This window comes from Neomonachus schauinslandi, chromosome 10 (assembly GCF_002201575.2).
Source record: "Neomonachus schauinslandi chromosome 10, ASM220157v2, whole genome shotgun sequence".
Classification (NCBI taxonomy): domain Eukaryota; kingdom Metazoa; phylum Chordata; class Mammalia; order Carnivora; family Phocidae; genus Neomonachus; species Neomonachus schauinslandi.
In genome coordinates this window covers 66,796,558-66,811,356 of record NC_058412.1, presented here as the reverse complement: position 1 = coordinate 66,811,356, position 14,799 = coordinate 66,796,558, and the positions used below count along the sequence as shown (strand labels likewise).

Genomic DNA, 14,799 nt, shown 5'->3' with positions numbered 1-14,799 from the left:
CTGTCGAGAGTGCTATTTTGACATACAACAGCAGACTGAAAAACAGCTTTCTAAAGAAATAACAGGCAAGCAGTATCCAATAAAGCCCCTGCTTCAGATTTTAGGAAATTTGCCTGAAGAAAATTAAAATCTCTGTGAGGGCATAGCAAAAATTTTAACCACATTAACAAAAAACCTGCCCAAGAGGTTAATGGTTAGAGAAGACTTACAGGTTAAAAAGAGACATATGTTCATTATGTCATGTGTTCTGCTAAACTTGGACAAGGACATATCTTACAACTTTTTAGGTCAGAAAAAGGAGATTTTGTAATTTAAAAAGACAAATGGGTTTTCACATAGGTTTAGCACATAAATACAGTAATTTTTTTTTTTTTTTTTTTAGTATAAAACCACCTAAACCCTTTTGAGTACGTATAAATCACCAAGGTTCTGATTTACCAAGAGAATATAAAAACAAAAAGAACAGGGGTTATTCTAAGGGAAACAAGTCTTCCAGGATCACAGGGTGCTATGGACTAAATATCTGTGTCCCCCTAAAATTCACACGTTGAAACCCTAACCCCAAATGTGATGGCAATTGGAGGTAGCAACTTTGGGAGGTAATTAGGTTTAGATGACATCATGAGGGTAAAGTCTTGTGATGAGATTAGTGCTGTTATAAGAGACCAGAGAGCTTATGTTCTCACCCTCCCCCCACCCCCTCCTCCCTACCTCTCCCTTCCATGTGAGGACACAGCAAGAAGGTGACCATTGGCAAGACCAGAAAGAAAGGTGTCAACAGAATCCCACCTTGCCAGAGCCCTGAGCTTGGATCTTCCAGACTCCAGAACAGTAAGATATAAATATTATTTAAGCCATCCAGTCTATGGTATTTTGTTATGGCAGCCTGAGCTGACTAAGACACAGGATTTCCTATGTCAGTCATCGGTGCAACATTAACAGGGCCCAGGGCAGACTGAGTGAGGGACATGGGGATGACTTCCCTTTCCAGAAGGGATACACAAGGTTTACTCTTTGAAATCTTTTGTTGATTTCATTTAAACCTATAGCATGAGCAGCCAATGCAATTCCTCTTGACTATAACCATATAGTCCGTATTCAAATGACTGTGCTCTAGTTATAATGTAGAAACCCATGTACAGACTGAAAAGAAAAAGAAAAATCTGGACCTCCTTTCTAGATAGAGACTCACAAATGTTTAAGATTTACTTGCTCTAACTCTGTCGGGTAACTTGAAAAAAAATTGTACTATCAATCCTTAAAAGGTTTAATTTGCATATGCACAGTGTTTGCTTCTCTCAAAATGTTTCTATGTCTATAAGAGAAAGAGCTCAACTTTCTATTCTTCCCCTGCAAGCTTTCCTGACTCTGAAATTCCTTAATTCTTTCTCTCCTTTCTCAGTCAAAGTGCCTTTTCTTGGATCCAAGCTGATCTTCTACCTGCTTCCCCGACCCATTCTCCCCATTTCAACCATTTTTCTCTCTCTTTCCCCTACTGATTCTGTTTAGCTTCTATACATGATCACATCTTTCCCTTTAAAAATCAAAATAAGGGGTGCCTGAGTGGCTCAGTGGTTAAGTGTCTGCCTTTGGCTCAGGTCATAATCCCAGGGTCCTGGGATGGAGCCCCACATTGGGCTCTCTACTCAGCGGGAAGCCTGCTTCTCCCTCTCCCACTCCCCCTGCTTGTGTTCCCTCTCTCGCTAGGACTTTGTCAAACAAATAAATAAAATCTTTAAAAAAATAAAAAATAAATTAAAAAAATAAAAATCAAAACAAAACACCACTCACATACACTCCAAATCTCGGGTCATCTTGGCCTCAAGTGTTCTAAAAAGCAGTTCACACTCCATACCCGTCCTCTGTTCTCTCTTGTCCCCACTCAACTCACTGACTACTATCTTCCACTCTTGCGTGTTCAGTAATATTGCCTCAGCCATCAGAAACACTTAGGTATATTTCTTTCCTTGATGTCTCCATAGCATTCACAGTCTTTTACCACATAATCCTTCCCTCACTGAGTTTTCTTAAATTTTTTCTCCTTTGGTTTCTCCCGCACCCCCCAGCCCCCACCCCATTCAAGTTTCTGCCTACCCCTGGGTCACACCTTCCCGGTTGTTTTTATGGCTCACTCCCAACATGCAGGGATTCGGCCTGCTGATTCTAGAATCACACCACTTGAGTTTAAATCCCTAGTCTACCCCTTACCGGCTCCATGACCTTGGGCAAGCTACCTCTCTGAGGTTCTCTTTTCTCCTCTATAAAACAAATATGAGAGCAGCAACAGTCTCATAGGATATACTTGAAATTAAGTAAAATAGTGCATGTAAATCTTTTACATGGTGCCTGGTTCATGGTAAGTACACCATAAAAGTAAGCTGTTATGTAGGATTACCTATTTCTGTTCCCCGTGGCTTCATCCTTGGCCCTGTGCCCTTATCCCTCTCTCTAGATAACCTCAACAAAACCCAGACTTCATCTATTTCTTGGATGGTAATGACTCTGATAGCTCTGTTTTTCACCCAGACCTTGGATCCAGGTGCAAGTTCTATAAAGCCAGTTGTTTATTGAACTTTTCTTCTTGTATGACAAACACAAATAGCAAACTCTATATGAACAACACTGAACACACTTGTATTTCCCTCATAATCATTCCCTTCTTAAACTCCATCCTCAGTACACAGAAGCACCCACCTCTGATCCACCCCCACCTACACCAAAGATCTCAGAGTCAATCAGTGCCCAAATCCTGGTGATGTGTTTCCTAAATATCTCTCAAGTGTTTCTCCTTCTCTCTCCATCCCCAGATTATTTTCCCTGTATTACCTCAATAAATTTAGTAATTTCTCCCCCTCCCAACTTCCCTCTATTATTGCCATAGTGGTATTTCTAAAAAGGCAACATTTATTCTGTTTCCCTCCATATTTAAAATCCTTTGATGACTTACGATTTGATTTTTTAAAAGGTCAATTCCTTGACTTAGCATACAGGAGACTAATGATCTCTTCCCCTGACCCCTCCAGTCATACCCACCACCGCTACCCCACAAGCACTTACGGATTCCCTGTTTTACTCCTTCTTCCACTATTCTCGTTATGGTCCCTGACTAGACATACCTCTCAGGTATTCAAGTGCACCTCATCTCTTCTAGCAATTCTTTGACAGCCTCCCTCTCAGTGCTGGGTAAGTTGAGCTTCCTTTGTGAGCCAAAGCCCACTATGTTCAATGATCACATGGTATATAAGAAAAGATCTGGTTCAATTTCCTAAAGCCTAGCACAAGCTTAGCACATGAAAGAGGTTCAATAAATGTACGCTAATGAACAAATCCATGATTCTTACAGTTCTCTTGTGCAGTACACAGGGCAAGTATAATTAATACCATTTCACAGAATAAGTAAAGGAGAAGTGAAAGTCAACATATCAGTCTTGGAAGCCCAAGAGCTCAGTGACTTAGAAAAAAAATAATGTTAATTTTTTACTCTTTGATATTGGGGGAAATGTGCCTCTTACAATCCTACAGTTCCTTCCATTTATGGACTCTCTCTATTATTCCTGCTTGCAAATTGGTCAGTTCATATCTGAATTCATCTTTTTTTAAGTATCTTGAAACAGTAAACAGAACCAACACACATTACTAACATTCTATTTTATACATCATCTTCTAGAGATACAAATTAAGTAGCTACATTAACTCCCTGCCAAATTATCACAGGAGACAGTTTACCATTTGTCTAGCCTCTGGCGACAGTTTTCTGCCAACCAGCACCCAACCACTAGGCTAAAGCCACACAGTGTAGGCTTTAATGCAGCAATCCCCATTTCAATGTCCAATATTTGTTTCCGTCAGTATGGGCTATGTTATGCAGCAGTAACGAACAGCCTTAAAATTGCTGTTTTAAATTTTATTTCTCATTCACACTACATATTCAGTGTAGATCTGAAGGGTCACCTCTATTCATAGTCATTCAGAGACTCAAGATATCCAACGTCCCATCATAACACATTTCCAAGATCACTGTGGCAGAAGTAGGGACATAGCAAATGGAACTTTGGCTTTTAAAGTTTCCAGTCATATTTTATTTTATTAATCAACCAAGTCATGACTCTTTTGGGTTGAGAGGTGCTATCCCACCGTATACCTGGAACAAGGAGAACCTGTATGTTTTTGAACAGCCCCAACTTAATGACTACCATAGTCACATAGTCATATAGGCACCGAGGTAATATTAAAATTCAGGTCCATGATTTCTAGTTTTTTCATTACTTCTGTTATCCATATTAAAAATTATAATGAAACTAAGCAAACATTTAACCCCCAAAGTGGCAGAAAGTATATACATATACACTTTCCTAGGGGTTTAAGTTGGAGAGAGAAGCTGAAAAGTTAATCATTTCAAACCCTGAGCAGAGTAAGGTATACAAATAAAGTCTTGAAAACCTTTTCGTCTGAAAGTGATTTTCTTCGGTTTTCTGCTACTTCCTTCATCAGAACAGATGGTCATACTGATCTTGCTGGTGTCTCTACACCACGTCTGCTCACAATGCCTTCCCAAATAGGATCACCAGATATAGCAAAGAAAAATACAAGACACCCAGTTAAATTTAAATTTATATAAACAAATAATTTCTTAGAATAGTTATGTTCCAAATGTTGCACAGGACATACTTACACTAAAACTTTGTCGTTCATCTGATGTTCAAATTTAACTAGGCATCCTGTATTTTATTGGGTAACTCTATTCCCAGAGCCAAGTCATCAAAGAACTGACCTAAATTAACTTCATGTCATATTTCTGAAGCTATTTTAAAGGTTATTTCCCCCCTCCCCCTAAACTAGGGCCTGTTCTTTAGTCCAAGTAAACCAAATTTAAATAGAAACATTTAGTCAATGAACTTGCTGAGCACCATGAAAAAACATTATCCCAAGTATCTTTGGCAGGATGGATGACTAAGCATTCCAGAATATAATTTAGGAATTGAATTACTCTTACCGTATCAGTACACTGACAAACCTAGTCATTGAGTAGAGTACATTTGATGCCAATTCAGGGGTAAGGGCAGGCATGTTGACTGTGAAGTCCTTGAGAGGCAATTCTAGTGACAGTAAATTTCAGAAGGGTTTTCTGCTTGTAGTGGAAATCATAACAAGTCATTGAAAATGAAGACCTGGGTAGAAGGTGTAGTAGTAATTTAAGTAAGAGTAACCACTCTGGAGAGCCTAGTAAGGTATACATTTAAGTTTTAAACACACACATACAAAGACATAGTGATTCCGTTTCTTATTATCCAATTATTTACACTCAGAACTGACTATATAATTTGGGACACCTAGTGCAAGTTGAAATTCAAGTCCAGGGGCAGGAAAGAACAGATGACCCCCAAAATTGTAACCTCCATGCTACGATGTGCTAGATTCCCAGATGGTAGGTGGGCAAGAAGCCACCCCCCCCCAACTCACTTGGCTGAATTGCCCCCTACAGAGTTGCCCACGCAGGCATTATGGAGCTGTTGGGCACACGCCTAACCCCAACTCTCCCCACATCTATGCCCAGGACCCCTCTGACGGTAGTGAGCAACAATGAAAGATGCCTCCTTCTTCTCACCATCCAACCCCCACCTTCCACATGCATACCATACATACACACAACCCAGTCTCTGTCACGAGTGTAAGTCACCAGACAAGACAAGGTGGATAAAGCCGAGGGTCCACAGGACATAAAGCTGAGACTCAGAAAACCTGTCCTGGGAAGGAGGTGGGACTCCGTGAACTGAGGCTATAAACTTGACTTACAAAACACAATTTCAAAGAAAAAATTACTAATCATTTCAACAGAGGGGACACAGAACATTAAACCAAAGGTGGGGCCCTTCTGAGCCAGGGGTCCTGTGAAGCCATCCCTGTCTTCTGCATCCCAGTCTTACTGCACACAGAAAAGCCAGTCATATGTCCCCTCCTGGAATGTCCACAGAGAAAAGACATCCACATTCTGAAATTTAGAGTCTCAGAGCAACAGGTCTTAAGCAGAGGCCTCCCCTGGACAAGCCTGGCCCACCGACACTGAGCTCTCCAAACAACTTTTTATATCCTTATCTTCCAATAATGAAGGGACAGGTGCCTGGGTGGTTCAGTTGGTTGAGCACCTGATTCTTGGTTTCAGCTCAGGTCGTGATTGCAGGGTCATGGGTTCAAGCCCTGCATCAGGCTCCATGCTCAATGCAGAGTCTGCTTGGGATTCTCTCTCTCCCTCTGCCCCTCCCCCACTCTCTCTCTAAAATAAAGAAATGAATAAAATCTTAAAAAATAATAATAATGGAGAATTTAACATTATGATTACCTAACATTTGAAGAAAATTTCCAAAGGGAAGACACAGATAAAGATTTTAAAAGAAAAGAAAAATGATGTCACAGGCAAAGAACAATTTAGGGGAATTAAAATTCTAAAAACCTCCAGTTATTATTCTCAGAAATCTCAATGTGATATTTTATCCATAAAATAATAAGAGATTACTGAAAAAGGAAAAGTCAGTGAAAAACCAAAAATTCTTATGTTTTGAAAATATATTAAGTTAAAAAAAATCAATGTACAGTTTATAAATAAAGTCACAGAATATCCCCCAAAAGAGAATGAAAAGCAAAGAAATGAAAAAGTATGTAAATGAAGAATTATTTCATATGAACTAAGCATCAGATTTTCCAATCTAATAGGAAATCTAGAAAGAATTAACAGAGGGAACAGAGAAAGAGAAAAAACATATAAGAAATAATACAAGAAAATTTCCCATAAGTGAAGGACATGAGACTCCAAATTTAAAAACCCACTCTGAACGAAAAAGACCCATGCTCAGGCAAACATCTGTATAGTGTTGCAATACTAAGAATAAAGATGCTAAAAGCAGAGAAGGGGGTGCCTGGATGGGCTAAATGGGTGGAGGGGAGTGGGAGATACAGGCTTCCACTTATGGAATGATTAAGTCACAGGAATAAAAAGCACAACACAGGGCATAATAGTGCTGTATGATGACAGATGGTAGCTACGCTTGTGCTCAGCACAGCATAACATATAGAGACATTGAATCATTGTGTTGTACACTTGAAACTAATGTAACACCGTGTGTCGACTCAAATTTAAAAATTAATTTTAAAAAAGCTCAGGCATTGTCACTAACACTGGAATAACAAGCTGATTGCCATCAGAGTGCTCACAATAATACTAGATGTCTTCATTATTTTAAGAGGAAATAATTTTGAGACTTGAATTCTTATCCAACCAAATTATCAATAAAGTTTGATGGTGGAAAAAAATATTTTCAGACATGTTCAGAAAATTTACCGCTCATATACCATTTCTTAGTAAGTTCCCTGAGAATATCCTAGAAAAAAAGACATGGGAATAAGAAATGAGAGGAACATTCTAGAGAAGCATTGAGGAGATGTCCCAAGTTAAAACTGGTCCCCAAGCCTAGAGAACAATAGTCCTTATTAGAACAGTAGAATGGATGGCCCTGAGAGGAAGATTTCTGGGAAGGAAGAATCCATAAATCCTTTCCTGACAAGAGTTTTTTTGGGGGGGTGGGGGGAAGGGATATGGTAAAAGCAAATAATGAAAGAAAATAAAATGCTATTAGAAACAAAAACTGAAAGCTATATAAAAAGAAAATCATAGAGTACTCTTATGGCACATTTGCATAGTTACAATAATATAAATGCTGTTCGTTGATTTTCAACTTTTCGATTCAGCTTACAAACAAAGCACGTAATTGAAGTTAACACTGTAAAGGACAGGATTATAAAGTTGAAAGAGTGGAAAGGAAAACTGAAGGGAGAGGTAGCATTATCATTATAGAGTCAGGAATCCCAATGTGATATATATAATTATAAGACAAGAAATAAAGGCTTAAGTACTTTAATGATACAGGTAGCCAGTAGAGAAACTAAATGTACTGTTACGACTATATTGGGGAAAGATGGAGAGAGAAGGTATTAATTGTGTAAGCAGGAAATCAGTATAGTGTCTGAACCAATAACCGATTACTAATGATATGGGCATAAATTATTTAGACATCGGGAGTTAATAACCACAGGCAACTGCTCAGAGTGGTTGCCTCTGACAAGTGGGAATGCTGGCCACCCTCCTTGTCCCTTATAATTTTTTAATAAAGGCATTTATTGCTTTGATACAAATATATTAAGAGGAAAAGGAAATGAAATGGGAGAAAATACTGAGGTAGACATTTATGTGCCATTACTAAAAATCACTAAGGCATATTATTGAATGATAAATGCACTTAGAAAAAAGTACGTATAGAACAATCCCATTTATGTTAGACACGAAAAAACAATCCATCAGACAAAAAAATCCACAACAGAACACTGTAGAACAGGTATGGGTAATATATGTAAATGTATTTAAAATTCATTAGAAACAATTTGAAGTGTCCACACCAATGCTGTTACCTCTGAAGAAAGGGTGGATATTTGGGAATGGTTAGAAATATTGTAATATTTACAAAGGAAATAAATCCATGTATTAGTTTGTAATTAAAACTAAATGTTAACCATAATACTGACAAATCATGATCTATTGGTTGGTGAGTCCTGATTAGTGTGTAAAGTTTAGATAGCTTTGATCCAATTTCCTTTTTAATTCCTATAGTGTTACAAGGAATTTGGCCTGTACATAAATACTACCCATTAATACTGAAGACAGCTTCTTATCTTAAAAAAAAATCAATAGCTCCTTCAATAGCTCTGCTATATCCTTGAATAATTAGAGTTGCCCTTTCTGATAATGTGTGTGCTGTTTAGGGAGGCATGCACACAATTTGCTCTGCTTTAATTTGTTTAGCTACTGAATGTGGTTTAATTTTGATTATCCAGCCACCATTAGCATGTGCTTTTATGTAGAGAGGAAAGGCAAGCTTAAATGTGCACTATCTGAATATCACTGTTTATTACATTTACCAGTGGGTAAAATAACTTTAAAACCTTTGCAGGAATTTAGAGATGCAAATAAAACATTCAAGCTTCCTTTGTGGTAGGGCTTGTGGATAGAGGTGAGTACTTTAAGCTTTTCAGAAAAACTCCGGTCAGTGGAGCAAAGTATTCTAAAGTCATTCTTGGAAGGAGGTAAAGCAGGTCGTTGCCTTTAGGGCCACCTTTTCCTGGGCTTCCCAGTATGGTATCTATTTCAAATGTTCCATCCTGTTGTCTCTATGGGCCATTAAAGTACTCATAGAAATTCCAACAAGTTGGGATGCAAATAACATCTCATTTAGTAACCATACTTTCTGAAGCACTGGTGAAAGAGATACTGTTTGCCAAAATCTAAGCACTAGAAATGATGCACCTGGGTCTAAAATGGGTTCTCTGCTAAGGTACCAAACTCTCAGCAGCTATGGGAAGACAGCAGGCTTAAGTCACATCACACATGGGAAATGTTAAGTTTTGAAGAAAAGCCAGACATGCAGGATAATGATTCCAGAAATTTGGTCATGGGAGGCAAGAAAGAAGCAGGAGGCAAGAGTGCTGCCATCTCTCCCTGCTGACCTCTACCTGACATCTGGGAGGACAGTTTAGGGCAACAGAATGCAAAAGCCTGAAATTTCTAGCGTGACTTGGTTGCAAATGTGTGTGACCAGATTTCTTCCTCCCAGCTTCCCAGAAACTACTCAGAAACATTATAAAGAAGGTAAAGCTAACTTGCAACTAGTAGATAAGTCAAGTCCTGAAGATCTAACACACAGTATAGTGATTATAGACAACATTGTATCCATAAGCATCAAACTTACTAAGAGATTAGATCTTAATTATCCCGACCACCATGAGAAGGAAATGCTAATTATGTGAGGTAATAGAGGTACTAGTTAATACTACAATGGCAATCATATTGCAATGCATGAATATATCAAATCAACATGTGGGACACCTTAAACACACAATATCGTATGTCAAATATATTTCAATAAAACTGTAAAGCCAAATTGATTTTAAAAAGAAAAGAAAAGAAAGGAAGGCTAATGGAATGGCCCCTCCCTGATTCTCCCCCACTGGATTTTGATTTCAAACTTTCACAGCGCCCTTAGTTTCCCTACTCCATCCACCTTTTCCCTCTGAGGTCTCAGGAAATGGCACCAGGGTAAGTTCAGCAAGTCAGAGAAGAAGATGTAAAGGGAGAGCTGTGGCCCCTGCCTCTCCCTTCTCCCCACATCTCCAGGAGGCCTCTGCTGTACAAACCCATTTGTAATGTGATTTGCATCTGCTTGCTTTTTCCCCACACCTCCTCACTCCAAAGAGAAATTCAATACTTTCACTTGCGCTCTGGATTCTCTCTCCCTTCAACCTCCTCAGGTTACTTCATACATTTTCCCTTTTGTGCTTCTTCTTCAGACATCCCCTGTCTACTAGCCTCTCCATGTATTACATCCACTTGTTCATCCTTCCCCCTTGCCCGTTCCCCTCCAACTATCATCTGCTCTCATGTTTCCCCTCAACAGCCAGACACAGAGACCATCTGACTGTTTCCATTTCTTCAACATTCATTTGCTCCTCAAGGTAATCTTCTAACCCAGATGTCTCTGAAGGTCATTAGGGAAGTCATAGATGTTAAATCTGAAAAACTTTTTTCTGGTCCTGCCTCACTCGACCTCTGGAAAGCACTTAATCATGATGGCCTCTCCCTCTTAATGCACACTCTCATCCTGGTTTCCTTGACACCTTTTCTCCTGCTTTTCTCTGGTCTTTTGGTCACTCCTTGATGGTGTTTTAGGGGCCCTGATATGTAATTCCATTCTCTTCCCACCAAAACCTGTAGCTAGCCATAAACAAATTCAAGAGGTGAACAACTGAAGATTAAAAATATTACTTTATTGTTGGGGGTCCCTAACTGGCTCAGTCAGCAGAGCATGCAACTCTTAATCTTTGGGTTGTGAGTTCAAGACCCACATTGGTCATGGAGCCTCCTTAAAAATTTTTTAAAAATTATTATTGGAGTGCCTGGGTGACACAGTCAGTTAAGTGTGCGACTCTCGGTTTCAGCTCAGGTCATGATCTCAGGGTCATGAGATCGAGCCCCACATCGGACCTGCCCTCAGGAAAGAGTCTGCTTGAGATTCTCTCTCCCTCTGTCTCTGCCCTTCCTGCTCCAGCACTTTCTCTCTCTCATATAAATAAATCTTTTTAAAAAAATAAAAATAAATAAATTACATTATTAATATGCACTGTTGAAGAATATGATTTAGATCAGGGTTTTTCAACCTGAGCATGACTGATATGTTGAGTCAAATAATTCTTCTTGGGGGGTGGGGGTGATATTGTCCTGAGCACTATACGATGGTTAGCAGCATCCCTGGCTTCTACCCACTAGATACCAGTAACAACCTCTCCCTCCATCCAGTTGTAACAACCAAAAATATCTCCAGACATTACCTAACGTCTCCCCCTGGGTGGGGAGTGGAGGTTGCAAAATCTCGCCCAGCTGAAAATCACTAATTAGATACACCTGTAGCAAGAAACATGGAAGAAGGATTATTTAGAGGTCATTGTATGATCGGAGAGCAAAGTGAAAGCTCATTCTCTCCCATACCACTGGTAAATAGTATTGTTGTCCAAAAATATTAAGGAAAATAGGAAAATAGCATATTTCCTAAGAACTTTCATTCTTCTTTTTTGTTACTTTACATTAAAATGCATCCTTCTTCAAAGAATAACAAAGGCAAAATGCTAGAATCTGTATAATGTGATTTGATTTGTGAATATTCCTGGAAGAATACATATGTTAGTTCTGTTTTACTATATAGTAATATTGTCACAAGCGTAGCAGTTTCAAACCACACATTTATTAACTCACAGTTTCTGTGTGTCAGGAATCTTGGCTTGGCTTATTCAGGCCCTTGGCTTCAGTGTCTTTTACAAAGCTGCCATCAGCTTTCAGTCAGGGCTGGGATCTTACCTGAAGCTCCTTGGGGTAAGATCTGTTTCCAAGTTCACATGGCTGTTTCTAGGACACAGTTCCTTGTTGACTGTTTGTAAGAGGTTACCCTTATTTCCTTCCACATGGGACTCTCCATACAACAGCTTACTTCATCAAAGCCAGCAAGGGAGAAAATCTATTCAGAGTCTGCAAGCAAGACAGAAGTTAGAACCTTAAGTAAAGTATCACAAAAGTAACATCCCATCCACCTTTGCCATACTGTGTTGTTCAGAAGCTAGTCACAAATATGGCTCGCACTCAATGGTTGGAGAATACAGAAGGACATGAATACCAGTGGCGGAGATCCCTGGGAGCCATCTTAGGGTCTAACTAACAAAAAAATTATTAATGGGGCATATTTTTGGGTGGAGAAAGCTTTTCCCATTTAATTTACATCTTTCTGAGTAATTTGCATTTTGATCCCTTGTATGCAATACTCTTTATTTTTAATGTATATTTTCATATTGTTCCCTCTTGGACAGGAACAGATGATACTGGCACTTTTCCACAGACATAAGGTATCACTTCTTTTGGCATAAGGTGAAGACGTACACAAGGTACTTGTTTCTTCACAATTCAAACAATATGCTAATGATATATGGAGAACACAGGTTATTTGTTTGTTTGAACTCAGTTACTTGGACAATGCCTAAATTCTTTGGGATATTCTGATTATAAAAGCTAATCTAATGACAAATGAAAAGAGTTTGATGATAATTTGGAACAATTATTTTGTGATTAGAAATAATTCATACACTTTTGTTAATTCATTCCACAAATATTTTGAATGCTTATTACATACCTGATATTGCATCACTCCTATCAGTTAAATAGCATTTAAAGACAAGTAGAGTATAATTTCCTAATTCAATCTTTGATTAGAGTATTAAAATGATTTTCTAACCTTACAAGAAAAAATTATGCTAAAAAGGTTAATAAACCAAGACTCCAAACTATTTTTCCTCCTTAAGGTATTTTGATCCCATCTGTCACCATATTCTTGGCATAGATCAAAGGACCCCAAACTTGCTTGATTCACAGCACTCTTCATGTCCCGGTAATTTTATGGCACCACTAGAACAAAAGAATTATCTAACCATTCCATTTATTTAGGTTAGGTCCTGAGGACTTAACAAATATTTATGTTCTAACAACTTAGTAGACATTTGAAAAAATAATACATGTAACTTCAAATTTAAAAAAATAGTATTTCCACATTTCCCAATGTGAGGTACGCACTTCATTGGCATTACACAGCTTCTCTAACTTTGAAGTCAGGTCAGACCCTACCACCCTCATTTGCAGCTTGTTGGTTCACAAACTTGTCCCCATACATGGAGGACAAGGCAAGACCAAGGAAAGAGGCAGACCACCCCAGCTGGGTAGGTGTCAGGTCTAATAAGCAAGGAAGCTTAATGCGGCTTGTCTTGAAAAGCCTCAAAACAAGTTGATCTCTGCAACCGCCTACCAGAATCTTAACATTTTATATAGGGACCTTAAGTGGGTTTAGTCACGTATACTGTCCATATGGTCTCAACAACACTTCACTCTCTCTCAAGGCTATCTCTTTAAAACAGCTCCTAGTGTGGGAATGCTGGATGGAATGTCCATTCCAAGGACAGGAGATGGGATGAGAAGCCTCCAATTGCCTGGGTCCCGCTCATAGCTCAACTAGGAGTCACAAATCCTCATGACCTCCTCCAATACTGCTTCACAGTGATATCCCCCCAAGATGCTTATTTTTTATCACAGCAATCACAGGTTTACAAAGATAGGATCTAACTTTTTAAAATGAGTACAAGCTAAAGTTAAAACTGTGAACTACCTTGTTTCAATAGTTCATGAAGTATCCAACAGATGTTGAGTATTGCTGTTTCCTTCAAAGATCTAAAATATGCTAAGGCACCCCCTGTGAATTTACTGCAGTGTACCAGGGTACATAGGCACCCAGTTTGGGAAGCTAAGGCACAGATATAATAAATATTTAAGAAAAAGAAAATGCACAATCGACATTCACCTATCTATTGGATATTGCTACAGTAATAAGTTCAACTAAATCCAATTTGATCCCTGACATATCAAAACCCCAAATCAGGGTAAAATGGGAAAATGAACAGAGAAATTACAGTCTAGAGGTTCCAAGAAATGTACTTTTTAATTCCGGGAGATACCAGTCATGTATAATATATAGGAAAATGCCTGTACCCCTAAAAATTCTGTTACATTAACAAAGCCATTTATTCTTTTGGTTTCAGATGTTTATTATTTGGAATATAACTGAAACTACCAGCATTCTGGACAGGTGGGTTCTAAGTTAATCAAGACTTCTGAAGAGTTTGAGTTACTTGCAAATCATTCTTTATTAAAGACTATGCATAATGTCTGAATTCTTATTCCAGATATGCACAAGAGGACAGAGGCTCTGCTTACCCTCTTATCTTGGTATTCACTGAGAGAATTTGTTCTATACCAAACCAAGTGCATAGTCATTAATCTCTTCTGAACATAACTAACCATTGTCCTTTTGACCTTCTTCCTCAGTCTAGGGATGGAAATTTCTCCTGCCAGACATTTTGGTGAAGCTACAAAAGTACCCCTACCAGAACTCCCTCTCTGTGGAGAATGAAATTAGGTAAGGCCTGTAAAGTGAGAAACAAATTGAATTCATTTAACTGAATTGCTATCTGACCAGTAAGGCTCATCTCAAAGCACAAGCAGAAGTTTTAAGGCAGAACTAGCATCAGCAAGATGAACTGTGCTCTCAATCTGCATGGCAGAGCTAGATGCTGACCGTGCTATTACCAAAAGGTGAACCCGTAAGTCAACTT

The 14,799-nt window shown here is 38.7% G+C and overlaps 1 long non-coding RNA gene across 1 annotated transcript in view; it reads right to left on the bottom strand.

The window, feature by feature from the left end:
- The window catches only part of LOC110590453, an 85,615-nt gene extending 73,627 nt beyond the window's left edge, over window positions 1–11,988 (bottom strand). The window contains exon 1 of the long non-coding RNA XR_002480951.1: window positions 11,951–11,988. This is a non-coding gene — a long non-coding RNA (uncharacterized LOC110590453). The remainder of the gene's footprint in view (window positions 1–11,950) is intronic.
- Window positions 11,989–14,799: the final 2,811 nt, after the last annotated feature.